Below are 15022 nucleotides of genomic sequence, written 5' to 3'. Positions count from 1 at the left end.
TATTCATCTTCTTGGTGAAAGACATTTGTATTAAGTCCAATTTGGAGGTATACAAAAAACTGTTATGAACATTCATGTACACATTGTTTGTGTGGACATGTTTTCCATTTCTCTGGGATAAATGCCCAGAAGTGCCATGGTTATGTTGTATGCTAAGTGTATGTTTAGTTTTTAAAGAAACTGCCAAACTACTTTCTGGGCAGGTTATAAAAATTTTGCATTTCCACTAGCATTATATGAAAAATGAAGTTTCTCTCTATCCTCACTAGCATTTGGCATTGTCAATGTTTAAAAATTTTTGGTCATTCTGAAAGGTGTTGTAATTGTATCTCATCATGTCTTTAATTTGCATTTGCTTGATTTCTCATGATAGTGAACATCTTCATGTCCTTATTTGCCATCTGAATATATTCTTCAGTGAATATTTCTTCATGTGTTTGCCCATATTCTAATGAGATTCTTTGTTTTCTCACTTTTGTGTTTAGAGACTTTCCGGATAAGTGTTCTTTATAAGGTATGTGTTTTCTCCCCAGTCTGTGTCTTGTCTTTTAATCTTCCTAACAGGGTCTTTGATAAACTTGATTTTTAATTTTGATGAAGGCCAGTCCTCTCTTACAGGTCTTGCTTTGGTGTCATGTCTAAAAACTGTTTTCCCAACTCTAGGTCAGAAAAGTTGTCTCCGATGTTTTCTTGTACCATTTTTTAATAGTTTTACCCTTTATCTTTGCATCTAAGATCCATGTGCAGTTAATTTTTACATAAATTTTGGATCTGTGTTTTTTCTTTGCCTATGGAAGTCCATTTGCTCCATCCCCATTTATTGAAAAGACTATTCTTCCTTCACTGGATTGCTTTTATATCTTTGCCAGAAATCAGTTAGGCATAATTGTGAGTCTTTGCCAGAAATCAGTTAGGCATAATTGTGAGTCTGTGTCTGGTTTCTCTGTCCTGTTTTATTGATCTCTGTGTCTGTCCCTTCTTCAGTACCATACACTCTTGATTGCTGAAGCTATATGGTAAGTTTTCAATTTGATAATATTGTTCCTCCAAGTTTTCAGTATTGTTTTATTCTGAATCATTTATCTTTTCATATAAATTTTAGAATCAGCTTGTCTGTCTACTAAAAAAAATTGTCTGTAACTTCTCTGTATTTACCAAAAAGAAATGCTGTGGTACTTCCCTGGTGATTCAGTGGTTAAGACTCCACACTTCTACTTCAGGAGGCACAATTTCAATCCCTGACTGGGGAAGATCAGCATGCTGTGTGGTGTAGCCAAAAAAAAGGGGGGGAAAAAACTATGATCTTTTTATAGGATTTGTGTTAAATCTATAGATCATTTTAGGGAGAGTTGACAGCTATACTAACGTTGAGTGGTCCAAAACATGCACACAGTATGTCTTTCCATTTATTTAGGCCTTACTTCATTAGTGCTTTATAAATTTCAGCATACCAGATTCTAAACATGTTATGTTAAATTTATACTTACATGTTTTCTGTTTGAGGGAGTGATTGTAAACAGTGTTACATTTAAGTTTGCTTTTTCTTTAGGCATTCTTAGTATAGTAAAATATTACTGATTTTTCTGTGTTGATCTTAATATCTTGTGACATTGTTAAACTAAGTAGTTTCAAGAGTTTTAAAATTGATTCCTTCCGGTTTTCTATGAGGTTAATCATGTCCCCTACTTTGCAATCTGTGGAAAATTTTATTTCCTTTTCTTGCCTTATTGCACTGGCTAGGACTTGGGGTACTATGTTAAATAGGAATGGTGAGAGCAGGTATCTTGGCTTTATTCATAATTTTAGGAGGAAGTATTCAGACTAGGTTTTTTGTTTTTGTTTTGTTTAGATGCCTTTTGTCAGGTAGTGGGAGAAATTCCTTAAATTTCAAGTTTGCTGAGCGTTTTTCTCATGAGTGATAGTTGGGTTGTGTCAAATGTTTTCTCTGCCTCTGTTGATAGAATCTGTTGATTAACAGTTTTTTTGGAAGCAGCCTTACATTCCTGGGATAAATCCCACTTGTTTATGGTATATTTTTCTTTTTATGTATTTTTATGCATTCGGTTTGGTAATATTCTGCTGAGGATTTTTGTTTCTATGTTCATAAGGGAAATAGGTCTGTAATTTTGTTTTTGTTTACTGTCTGGTTTTATCAGGATAATATCAGTATAAAAATGAGAATTGGAAAGTGTTCATCTTCTGTTTTTTGGAAGAGATAGAATGGGTGTTATTATCGTAAGTGTAGAATGGATATTATTTCCTTTTTAAATATTTGTGGGACTTGCCATTGAAGCCATCTTGGCCTTAAGATTCGTTTTTCTGAAGTTAAACATTTCTTTAAAAGTTACAGGAGTTTGTGATTTTCCAGGAATTTGTGCATTTTGTCTGATTTGTTGGATTTCTGTATACAGTTGTTCTTAGTATCCCCTTATCCTTTTGATGTCTGTGGTTTCTATAGTGATATCCCTTCTTTACAGTTGTGAAGGTTTGCTCGATGAACCAGGATGTGGTCTGTCTTAGAGAGTATTCCATAAGAGTATACAAAAAAAGTCTAGCCTGCTGTTGGATGGAGTGTCCTATAAATGTTAGTTAGGTCTTGTTGGTTGATGGTAGTGTTCTTCCTGTTGCTGATTTTCAGTCAAGGTTTTTTGTCAGTTACTGAGAGGGGGTTATTGATTTGTCTTTCTCTGCTTTCAATTAGGCCAGTTTTTGCTTCTTGTATTTTGAAGCTGTTTTCTGGTGCATACACATTTAGAATCTTATGTCTATTTAAAATTGGCCCTTTAATCATTATGTATTATTCCTTTTTGTTCCTGATAATTTTCCTTGTTCTGAAAAATACTTTATCCAGTGTAACATGGCTACTTCAGCTTTCTTTTGTTCCATGTTTGCATGGTATGTCTCTCCTCATTCATTTTTTTAAAAAAATTTGACAAAAAAACTTAGGCAGTTCAAAGTAGAAAATACAGAGCTCCCATATACCCTCTTCTTGCCAACTCCCACCAGTTTCCCTTATTAACATTTTGCATTAATGTGGTTAATTTGTTAGAACTGATAAACCAATATTGATACATTATTATTAACTAGAAGTTCATAGATTACATTAGGATTCATTCTTTGTATTGTACATTTTATAGATTTTAACAAATACACAATGACATATATCCATTACAGTATCATACCAAATAGTTTCACTACCCTAAAAACCTTTTGTGCTATACTTTTTTATCCTTCCTTTTTTCCTTCTAAAACATGGAATCCATTTATTTCTAACCTTTCTATATCATTATATTTGAAGTAAATTTATTATAGACAGCATATGAAGTGAATTGAAGTGAAAGTCACTCAGTCATGTGCAACTCTTTGCAACCTCATGTACTATACATGGAATTTTCCAGGCCAGAATACTGGAGTGGGTAGCCTTTCCCTTCTCCAAGGGATCTTCCCAACCCAGGTCTCCTGCATTGCAGGCAGATTCTTTACCAACTAAGCTATTAGGGAAGCCCCATAGACAGCATATAGTTAGGTCTTTTTCCTTTTTTAACCAATTCTTCTCATCCTTGTCTTTTTAGTTGGTGTATTTAGACTATTTATATTGAATGTAATTTTCAGTATTTTGCATGTTTGCCATTTTATGAATGGCAAAGTTTCATATTTTTCTTCTGTTTTCCCTTTCTTGTATTCCTGTGGGTTACTTGAACATTTTCTTAGTACTCCAGTTTGGTTTTTTATAATGGTTTTAGTGTATCTCTTTGTATAGTTTTTTTATGTGATTGCTCTAGGGATTAAAATATGTGTACATAATTTATCCCAATCTGCTAGTTGATCTTTTGCCACTTTAAGTGGAAGGTGGAAACCTTACTACCTTTTAGGCCCTTACCCCCTTTATGAAACAGTTGTCTTAAGTGTTACCTTTATGTATGTTGAAAACCACAGGGCAATGTTACAATTTTTACTTTCAAGCATCAAACATAATTTTAAAAACTGAACAAGGGAAAAATAGTTTAGTATATATGTATTTATGTATATGTTCATGCACAATACATATACAGCATATAGACACGTGTGGGCACACACCCTTTCTACTGCTCATTATTCCTGATGTTTGAGGTTTCTGTCATTTATTTCCTGTGTGAAGAAATCCCTTTAACCATTCTTTTAGAGCTGTTTTGTTGATGATATATTATTTCCTTCATCTGCCAGTGTCTTTTTGATCATCATTCCTGAAGGATGTTTTTACTCTAATGTAATATGAAGAACTGTACAAAAAAGATCTTCATGACCCAGATAATCACAATGGTGTGATCACTCACCAAGAGCCAGACATCCTGGAATGTGAAGTCAAGTGGGCCTTAGGAAGCATCACTAGGAACAAAGCTAGTGGAGGTGATGGAATTCCAGTTGAGCTATTTCAAATCCTGAAAGATGATGCTGTGAAAGTGCTGCACTCAATATGCCAACAAATTTGGAAAACTCAGCAGTAGCCACAGGACTAGAAAAGGTCAGTTTTCATTCCAATCCCAAAGAAAAGCAGTGCCAAAGAATGCTCAAACTACCACACAGTTCTGTTCATCTCATATGCTAGTAAAGTAATGCTCAAAATTCTCCAAGCCAGGCTTCAGCAATACATGAACCGTGAACTTCCAGATGTTCAAGCTGATTTTAGAAAAGGCAGAGGAACCAGAGATCAAATTGCCAACATCCACTGGATCATCAAAAAAGCAAGAGAGTTTCAGAAAAACATCTATTTCTGCTTTATTGACTATGCCAAAGCCTTTGACTATTTGGATCTCCACAAACTGTGGAAAATTCTGAAAGAGATGGGAATACCAGACCACCTGACCTGCCTCTTGAGAAACCAGTATGTAGGTCAGGAAGCAACAGTTAGAACTGAACTGGAACAACGACTGGTTCCAAATAGGAAAAGGAGTATATCAAGGCTGTATATTGTCATCCTGCTTATTTAACTTATATGCAGAGTACATCATGAGAAACTCTGGGCTGGAAGAAGCACAAGCTGAAATCAAGATTGCCGGGAGAAATATCAATAACCTCAGATATGCAGATGATACCACCCTTATGGCAGAAAGTGAAGAAGAACTAAAGGGCCTCTTGATGAAAGTGAAAGAGGAGAGTGAAAAAGTTGACTTAAAGCTCAGCATTCAGAAAACTAAGATCATGGCATGCAGTCCCATCACTTCGTGGCAAATAGATGGGAAAACAGTGGCTGACTTTATTTTTCTGGGCTCCAAAATCACTGCAGATGGTGATTGCAGCCATGAAATTAAAAGATGCTTACTCCTTGGAAGGAAAGTTATGACCAACCTAGACAGCATATTGAAAAGCAGAGACATGACTTTGTCAACAAAGGTCCGTCTAGTCAAGGCTATGGTTTGTCCAGTGGTCATGTATGGATGTGAGAGTTGGACTATAAAGAAAGCTGAGCCACCGAAGAATTGATGCTTTTGAACTGTGGTGTTGGAGAAGACTCTTGAGAGTCCCTTGGACTGCAAGGAGATCCAACCAGTCCATCCTAAAGGAGATCAGTCCTGGGTGTTCATTGGTAGGACTGATGTTGAAGCTGAAACTCCAATACTTTGGCCACCTGATGCGAAGAGCTGACTCATTTGAAAAGACCCTGATGCTGGGAAAGATTGAGGGCAGGAGGAGAAGGGGACGACAGAGGATGAGATGGTTGGATGGCATCACCGACTTGATGGACATGGGTTTGAGTAAACTCTGGGAGTTGGTGATGGACAGGGAGGCCTGATGTGCTGTGGTTCATGGGACCGCAAAGAGTCAGACATGACTGAACGACTGAACTGAATATTTTGGCTTGATCCTTTTAGCATTTGAAAAATATTATATACTTCCTTTTAGTTTCCATGGTTTTTGGTGGAAAATATACTGTCCTTCAAATTGTTATTCTCTTAGAAGTAGCATATCATTGCTCTCTGGCTTCTTTCAGAACTTTTCATCAGTTTGAAGGTTTATAATCCTTAACTACATTTGGAATATTTTCAGCCATCATTTTTCAAATACATATGTATATTTATCTCTGCATTCTTTTTCTTCTCATTTTTTGGGACTCTAGTGGTGAAAATGTTAGATCTTTATTATTGTCCCACAGGACTCTGAGGTGCTTTTCATTTCTGTTTTTTAATCTCTTTCCTCTCAGTTGTAGATTGGACCTTTTCTATTGATTTGTTTTTAAGTTCATTGATTGTATCCTCTGTCATTTCCATTCTGCTGTTGAGTTTTTAAAGTCTTTATTGGATTTGTTACAATATTGCTTTTCTTGTCTGTATTCTGGTTTTTTGGCCACAGTGAAGCATATGGAATTCTAGCTCCCTGATCAGGGATTGAACCTGCACCACTTGGGTTGGGAGGTGAAACCTTAACCACTAGACCTCAGGGGAAGTCCCCATCCAGTGTTCCTTTGCTCTGATTGTTTCTTTTTCAGTGTCAACTTTATTGCTTTTAGTTCTAAAATTTCTGTCTGATATTCTTTATATCTTCTGTTTCCTGAGTGTTTATGATTTCTTTTTGGAGAGTGTTTAGGATAGCTGCTTTAAAATAATTTCCAAATAATTTAAAATCTGTATTATCTTATTGTAATATTTATTTCAATATTTATTATATTATTGTATTGTATTGTAATACAACTGGCTCATCTCCCATATTCAGCCTACTGCCTTTTTTTTTGGTATGACATATGAGCACAAAATGGGCTTTACGTTTTTAAGTGGATGGGAAAAGACTCAAAAGGATACCGTAGGAACACTACATGAAATTTAAGTGTTCATAAATGAATTTTTTTTGAAATACAACTGTGCTCATTCATTTTCACATTGTCTACAGCTGCTTATGTAGTACAGCGGCAGAGTTGAGTAGTTGCAACAGAGATCGTGTGCCGACCTCTATTGTAGAAGATTAAATCATTGTAATGATAGCTTATGTGCTTTTTTTGTCCTGGTTTACTGATAAATGAAAAGGATTTCAGTGTTTTACTTTTCAGTATGTTGTTGACCATTATGTTGAGATATTTAATTTTCTCAGTTGAAAAATTGTTTTGTTTCTGATTTTTAAGGATTCCTGAGAACTTTCCCTCACAAATGTGATTATTTTCCTTTGTTCTTTGACTCATCAAAGGGCGCAAACTCGGTAAACCAGAAATCCGAGGAGTAGCATTTGACGCCTTCCTCTCTCTCAGCTCAAGAGAAAGTCCACTAATCAAGTCCTGTGCAGTTTACCTTCTAAATGTCTCCTACTTGTAATACTTTACATCTTTGCCAGTAGCCTGGCTTTCTCCTCACATCCTGAACTCTGTCCTCTATACAAGCGGTCCCCACAGTGCTGGTCCATGGCCTGTTAGGAACCAGGCCGCACAGCAGGAGATGAGCAGTGGGTGAGCGAAGCTTCGTCTGTATTTCATTGCTCACATTACCTCCAGTCAAATCAGCGGCAGCATTAGATTCTCATAGGAGCACAATAAATATAATGCACTTGAATCATTCTGAAACTCTTCACCACCGTCACCACCCTGGGTCCATGGAAAAATTATCTTCCATGAAGCTGGTCCTTGGTCCCAAAAAGATTGGGGACCACTGCCCTGTACCCAGCCAGAGTATTCATTCCAAAATGCCTGACAGGTAAGTCACCCTCTAGTAGAAATAGAATTCATGTTTCTACTCTTCAAAGGCTTCTTAATGCTCTTAGGACAAAGAAAAATCCCCCATATGTGATCCTGACCTGGATACATCTCCACCCTTCTCTAGTACCATGATCTTCCTTGTTCTTTGTGCTCTAGACCTTGCCTGCTCAACTCCTGTTCATCCTTAACTTCTCAGTTCAAGAGTCAGGAGTCCTCAAGGAGCTTTACTGAGCTCCCTGAACTAGGTCAGATTTTCTTCTTATAGGCTGTTAAGAGTCTTGTAATTCTTCTCTCACGTTTGTCTCTGAGGTGAGTTATTTAATGTCAGTTTTTTTGCTCCTGGACTGCAGTTTCATGAAGGCAGGGATTCAGTTAGGTTTTGCTTATTACTATTTCATTTCTAGTACCAGGAGTAGGACCTGGCACAAAATGAGTGCTCAGTAAATGTTTTTGTCTAATGAATGCATTTTTAAAGATCAAGAGTTTTATAAGCAGCTTTTCTGGCAACCATCAAGGTAATCATGTGGCTTTTATATTTTGAATTATTTTTGTGAGAAAATGTTTATTAATATGTTTCCTAAGAACAGATCGTTGCTAAATTTCTGAAGTAAGACTTACTTGGTCTCAATATAGTATAATTATAACATGTGCTATATTTTCTTGGTTAGAATTTTAAGATCTTTACAATTATTGTGTGTGCACGTATATGTGTGCATGCGTGCTTTGTCAGATATCGATACCAGAGTTATTCTATTTTCATGGTGCTTTTTAATTTTCAACTTTTATATGTATTTATATTTTAAATGTTTCTTAAAAACAGCACATAGTTCATTTTTTTTTTGCTTTTAGGTCTTATAATTTTCATATTTTAATTGTAACATTTAGTTCATTTCATGGGAGAAGGCAGTGGCAACCTACTCCAGTACTCTTGCCTGGAAAATCCCATGGACGGAGGAGCCTGGTAGGCTGCAGTCTGTGGAGTTGCTAAGAGTCGGACACGACTGAGCGACTTCACTTTCACTTTTCACTTTTATGCATCGGAGAAGGAAATGGCAACCCACTCCAGTATTCTTGCCTGGAGAATCCCAGGGATGGGGGAGCCTGGTGGGCTGCCGTCTATGGGATCGCACAGAGTCGGACACGACTGAAGTGACTTAGCAGCAGCAGCAGTTCATTTAATGTATTTAATATGGTTGGTGGCTTAGTCACTAAATCATGTCTGACTCTTTGCAGCCCCATGGACTGTAGCCCACCAGGCTCCTCTATCCATTTCCTTCTCCAGGGGATCTTCCTGACCCAGGAATCAAACCTGAGTCTTCTGCATTGCAGGCAGATTCTTTACCAACTGAGCTACAAGGGAAGCCCGTAATTAATATATTTTAATTTAAATCTGCCATCTTACTCCGTGCTTTCTATTTGACCCATTTGTTCTAGGTTCCTTTTTCTCTCTTCTTGCTTTTGCATTGATTGGCTTTTTTACTACTGCATTTCCGCCCTCTTATCCTTAAAGTTATAGACTCTGTATTGTTTTGTGGTTACTTTAGAGATTACAACAAGCAGGTTAGACTGTCAGATTAATGTTAACAATATATTGGTACATTGGTTCTTAAACAGTGTAAAGACCTTGAAACAGTTGACCTCTTCAATCTCCCTCTCCATGTATGTATATTTTTGTTTTAAACTCCAAAGGACATTATTATTGTTTTATATGGTTGGTACACATTTAGATGTATCTACATATTACCATTTTCATTTCCGAGTCTCCTCTCAGACTCTTTTAGGAATTGTTTTCCCTCTACCTGAAAAAGTGTCATTTAGTAATTTCTTACTGTAGTTTTGCCAGTGATGAATTTTGTCTGCTTTTCTTGATCTGAAAATTCTTAAATTTCACCTCAAGAGTCTTAAGATATTTTTGCTGACTGTAGAATTCTAAGATGGCAATTTTTTTTTTTTTCCCCTTTTATGATTAGCATTACATTGTCTTCTGGCTTCTGTCTGTAGTAGTCAGGATTCTCCAAAGAAACAGAACCAGTACGTTGCATGTGCATGTATATATAAAAAGATTCAGTTTAAGGAAATGACTCACCCAATAGTGGCAACTTGTCTAGTTCAGAATCTAATGAGGGGTTGGGCAATAGCTTAGAGACTCAAAAAAGTTGAATTTTGAAGGTAGTCTTTAGAGAATTCCCTGACTTAGGGAATCAACTTTTTGTTCTGTTCATGCTTTCCACTGATTAGATTTAGCTACCCACTGTATTCAATAAGTTATGTGAGATATTCAATACTTTATTATAAAATTTTGCTCAACTGTAGGCTAATGTTAAGTGTTCTGAGCACATCTAAGGTAAACTAAGATAAGCTCTTATGTTTGGTAGGTTAAATTACTAAATGCATTAAAAGAACTTTTTTAAATGCATTTTTTAAATCATTTCTTTTAAAATTCCACATATAAGGGATGTCATATGATATTTCTGCTCTGTCTGACTTAACTTCACTCAGTATGACACTCTGGGTCCATCCTTAAATGCATTTTTGAATTGGACTTTTTTCAGCTTATAGTAAGTATATCTGGACATAACCCCACCATAAGTTGTAATTAGCTATGATTCTGTGAATCAGCAGTCTGTGCTGGGTTTGCTGTTTAGTTCCTCTGTGGTATTGACTAGAGTCATCTGCGTAGCTGTAGTCAGCTAGTGGTTAATCTGGGACTGAGATTGTTTTAAGTACATGTCTGACAGTTGGTGTTACCTGTTTGCTGGAGCTGTCTATGTGAAGAGGTCAGGATGGGCTATTTCACATTATGGCAGCAGTGTTCCCAGAGAGCAAAATGAAAGCTGTAAGTTCTCTTTAGGTCTCAACTTAAAAATTACACCATCACTTCTGTTGGATTTTATTGGTTCAGTCAAGTCACAAGTGAAAGTGAAAGTTGCTCAGTCATGTCCAACTTTTTATGACCCCATGGACTATACAGTCCATGGAATTCTCCAGGCTAGAATATTAGAGTGGGTAGCCTTTCCCTTCTCCAGGGGATCTTCCCAACCCAGGGGTCAAACCCTGGTCTTCCGCTTTGCAGGCAGATTCTTTACCAGCTGAAGTCACAAGGGAAGCCCAAGAATACTGGAGTGGGTAGCCTATCCCTTCTCCAGCAGATCTTCCCGACCCAGGAATTGAACTGGGTCTCCTGCATTGCAGGTGGATTCTTTACCAACTGAGCTATCAGGGAAGCCCGAGTCACAAGGCCAGCTTAAATTCAAAAGAGATGGGGAAGTATATTTCACCTTTTGGTAGGAGGAATACTAAAGTCTCATTATAAAAGATGTATGTACAGAAATGGGAGGAATGTTTGTAGCCATCTTTGTAGTCTACCAGGGTGTCTTTTTTTCTCCTTTCTTTAATGCTTAATTTTTTAAAAAATTCTTTTTCAGAAGTATTACTTTGGTGTATCTATACATAGATTTCATGTTTGTTTATCTGCTTGGGGTTCTTGGAGCGACATAAATCTGTGGCTTGGTATCTTTTATCAGTTTGGGGGAATTTTTAGCCTTTGTCTCTTGAAATATTTCTTCTGTCTCATTTCTTTCCTCTTATCTGGGCCTCATATTGCATGTACATTAGATCATCTCACTCATATTCTCTATACCTCTTATCCTCTCTTGTATGTTTTTTATCCTCTTGCCTCCCTCTGGTTTATTCTAGATACATCGTTTTGACCTATCTTCCATTTCATGAACTTTCTCTTCAGCTGTATTTTATCTGTTCTTAAATCCTTCTATTGAGATCTTTGTTTCAAATATTGTGTTTTCTCAGTTCTAAAACGTCTGTTCGGTCTTTTTTCTTTTTCTAGTTTTTCTATTACATTTCTTAGTAGCACTAACGCTTGCCTGAAATTCTCAATGCTGTGGTACTGTTCTTGTCTGTTTTTTACTGTTTTTCTTGTTATTTTCTCATGAACCAAACATTTTATTTTAAAAATTGCTTGTAGGAGGTCCCGAAGCAGAGCGCCCGGCCGCCGCCGCAGCCGCTGGGCGAGCTCAAGCGCTTCTTCGAGGCTGGGTGCTACTCCTCACCCGCGGTGGAGGGCAGCGCAGACACGCAGCGGCTGCCCGAGCCCGGAGGCCGGCCGCATTCTTTTTTAAAAAAATAAAAAATAAAAAAAAAAAAATAAAAATTGCTTGTAGAAATAATATGAGACCTAATATATCTTTTTCTGGAGGATTTACATTTGTTACTAGTCTTTCTTGGGGGTCTTGGATTGTTTTAATCCAGTTTCAGGGTTTGTACTGCTGTTAAGCAGAGGCAGTCCACTACCTGGGGTACTTGTTATGTGTGGGGAACTTGGCTAGCTGTTGGGTAGATCCTGTGAGCAGAGTAGTCATAGTCTTTGATTCACATGGAGCACAGAGTATTGATTATAATTCATAGGTAAATGTGTATGCAATTAAGTTTTTGGAAAGTAATGAATAGATCTTTATGGCAGTGAATATTTGGGGTAGGGAGGGAGTGAGAATGGTCCTTTTTAACTAACTGGAGCAAGTTTTGTTAAAACTGAGACCTGGCTGATGTGACAAGACTGGGAGCAGAAGTGTTCAAACAGCAGCAGAGCCAGTCAGGGATGGACGGCAACAAAAAACTTGGGCAGGGGGAGAGAGTTGGGATTGATTTGAAAGTGAAAGTTGCTGCATCGTGTCCGACTCTTTGCGACCCCATGGACTATACAGTCCATGGAATTCTCTAGTCCATGGAATTCTCCAGAATACTGGAGTGGGTAGCCTTTCCCTTCTCCAGGGGCTTTTCCCAACCCAGGGATTGAACCCAGGTCTCCCGCATTGCAGGTGGATTGTTTACAAACTGAGCCCCAAGGGAAGCCCAAAAATACTGGAGTGGGTAGCCTATCTCTTCTTCATAGAATCTTCCCAACCCAGGAATCAGTCTGGGGTCTCCTGCAGTACAGGTGGATTCTTTACCAACTGAGCTATCAGGGAATCCCCAGATTGAGTGAGATTGATTTAGAACCATAATAATGAGTCTGGGAGACCACACCTTCCTACCCTTCCTCCACCACCATTTTACTTTCATTTTGTTTCAGAAAGACTGGTGAATTGGAAATTGACAAATCTAGGTACTAGATCTAGTTCTGTGATCTTAGACCAGTTATCTAATTCTTCATTCAGAGCAAAGTGGAGGGAGAGAAGGAGGGGACAAATGTGGAGATGGAATGGGAAGTAATGAAAGAAGCATATGAGGAGAGAGAGCATGTCAAGTTTCTTTGTATTCCTTACAAGTGTTTGCACTGTTTGGTGTGTATAGTAAGCATTGCACCTGTTGACTTAGCAAAATGAGAACAGATCAGGTCATGCTTTTAATGGGGAATTAATCATAGCAGAGAAGAATGAGAATTTTCCATTTTATTCCTCTATTTAAAGGAAAGAAAATAGATGAATCAAAGTGAAGAAAAGCCATGTTTATCTACCTCCTGGAGTACAAGGATTTTATTGACTAGCCTGAAATGTTTTGGGTAACATGAGAATGGTGGGTGAGAGAACACTTGAGATGTGAGCTCCTCAAGGGCAGGAGCACCCTTCTCTTTTGCAGCCCCACTTGCTACAAGATAAGAGTTAGCCTGAACAAATGAGCAAGTGAGTGGTTCCCTGCTTTGAGGCAACTTTGGTTTGTTCTTACCTTACCATACAGTTTAGCATCCCTTTGCTTTGTGTAAATTCCAGGGAGGGATTAAGAAACTATTTCCTCTCATAATATTGTTAGCCCAAACTTCTGATCTGATTGATGGATATACTACTTAGATTTCTCCATAACCAGCAGTCAGAGAACATATTGTTACACTGAAGTAAACAAGATCACACCTCTTAGAACCTTAGAAAGTATTCTGTCTCTGCCCGCAGAGCTTGAGCTGATGTTTGAACTGATGTTTGAGAGAACTTAATAATTTGAGTTACATTCCCTGTTTGTTAATTTTACAACTATTATGTAAGGTTTTCTTTTTCTAGAAAGAGACTAAACTGGAATGAGAATGAATTCTCATCAGTAAAAGCAAAGCTTTAAGTAGGTCACCTGACTTGGCTTTTGTGCTCCACATTCACCCTGGTTATAAAAGGGCCTTTCATGAGTTTTCTAGGCTTTCACACTGCCAGACTCTCCGCAGGCATTATAAAAGAGTTAAACTACCCCCTGCCCCATGCTTGTCTCATGGATTCTTTCATAGAGTACACACTGCACTATGTTTTAGCTCAGCAGGAACTCTGCAGACCCTGAATATATGAAAAACCCTCCTTCCAGACAAGAGAATTCAATATATTAATTAGTGTCCTAGCCACAAAAGTTAGTGTCCACTAGTATCTAATAGATATAGTGACTTGCAGCCTAATTTTTGCAAAATTATTGGGCCAGAGCTTATATATAAAATATATATATATAATATATATATACTTATTTATAGATTTATAAATTATATAAGCCAGAGCTTATATGTAAAATTGTCCTATAGATAATTTCTGTATAATCAATTGAATAAGAGATTCATGAATGCTTCAAACAACCTACATACTGATAATTAACTTTTTTTTGCTTTTTTAAAAAAATTTTTTATTGAGATGGAATTTACATAACATAAAATTAGCCTTTAAAACTGGACAGTTTGTAGTACTGCCACTATGGAGAACAGTTTGGAGATTCCTTAAAAAACTGGAAATAGAACTGCCATATGACCCAGCAATCCCACTGCTGGGCATGCACACTGAGGAAACCAGAATTGAAAGAGATATGTGTACTCCAGTGTTCATCGCTGCACTGTTTACAACAGCTAGGACAAGGAAGCAACCTAGATGTCCATTGCCAGATGAATGGATAAGAAAGCTGTGGTACATATACACAGTGGAATATTACTCAGGTATTGAAAAGAACGCATTTGAATCAGTTCTAATGAGGAACTGGAGCCTATTATACAGAGTGAAGTAAGTCAGAAAGAAAAACACCAATACAGTATATTATCGCATATATATGGAATTTAGAAAGATAATGATGACCCTATGTGCGAGACAGCAAAAGAGACATAGATATAAAGAACACACATTTGGATTCTTTGGGAGAAGGCAAGGGTGGGATGATTTGAGAGAGTAGCATTGAAACATGTATATTACCATATGTGAAATAGATCACCAGTCCAAGCTCAATGCATGAAACGGGGCACTAAAAGCTGGTGCACTGGGACAACCGTGAGGGATGGGATGGGGAGAGAAGTGGGAGGGGGTTCAGGATGGGGCACACATGTACACCCATGGCTGATTCATGTCAATGTATGGCAGAAACCACTACAATATTGTAAAGTAATTAGCTTCCAATTAAAATAAATTA

At 37.5% G+C, this 15022-nt stretch overlaps 1 protein-coding gene across 4 annotated transcripts in view; it reads left to right on the top strand.

Moving 5' to 3' along the window:
- PTPRA (protein tyrosine phosphatase receptor type A) overlaps positions 1-15022 on the top strand; it is a 164100-nt gene that overhangs the window by 55455 nt on the left and 93623 nt on the right. The window contains exon 2 of one of the 4 annotated variants that reach the window (XM_043478398.1): positions 486-514. The exons of the other annotated variants lie outside the window; for them this stretch is intronic. The gene's annotated coding sequence lies outside the window, so the exon portion shown is untranslated. The remainder of the gene's footprint in view (positions 1-485; positions 515-15022) is intronic. 4 annotated transcript variants of the gene reach the window in all.

Source organism: Cervus canadensis, chromosome 10, assembly GCF_019320065.1.
Source record: "Cervus canadensis isolate Bull #8, Minnesota chromosome 10, ASM1932006v1, whole genome shotgun sequence".
NCBI lineage: Eukaryota > Metazoa > Chordata > Mammalia > Artiodactyla > Cervidae > Cervus > Cervus canadensis.
The sequence above is the reverse complement of the archived record's forward strand: the minus strand, read 5'-3'. Positions and strand labels throughout refer to the sequence as shown.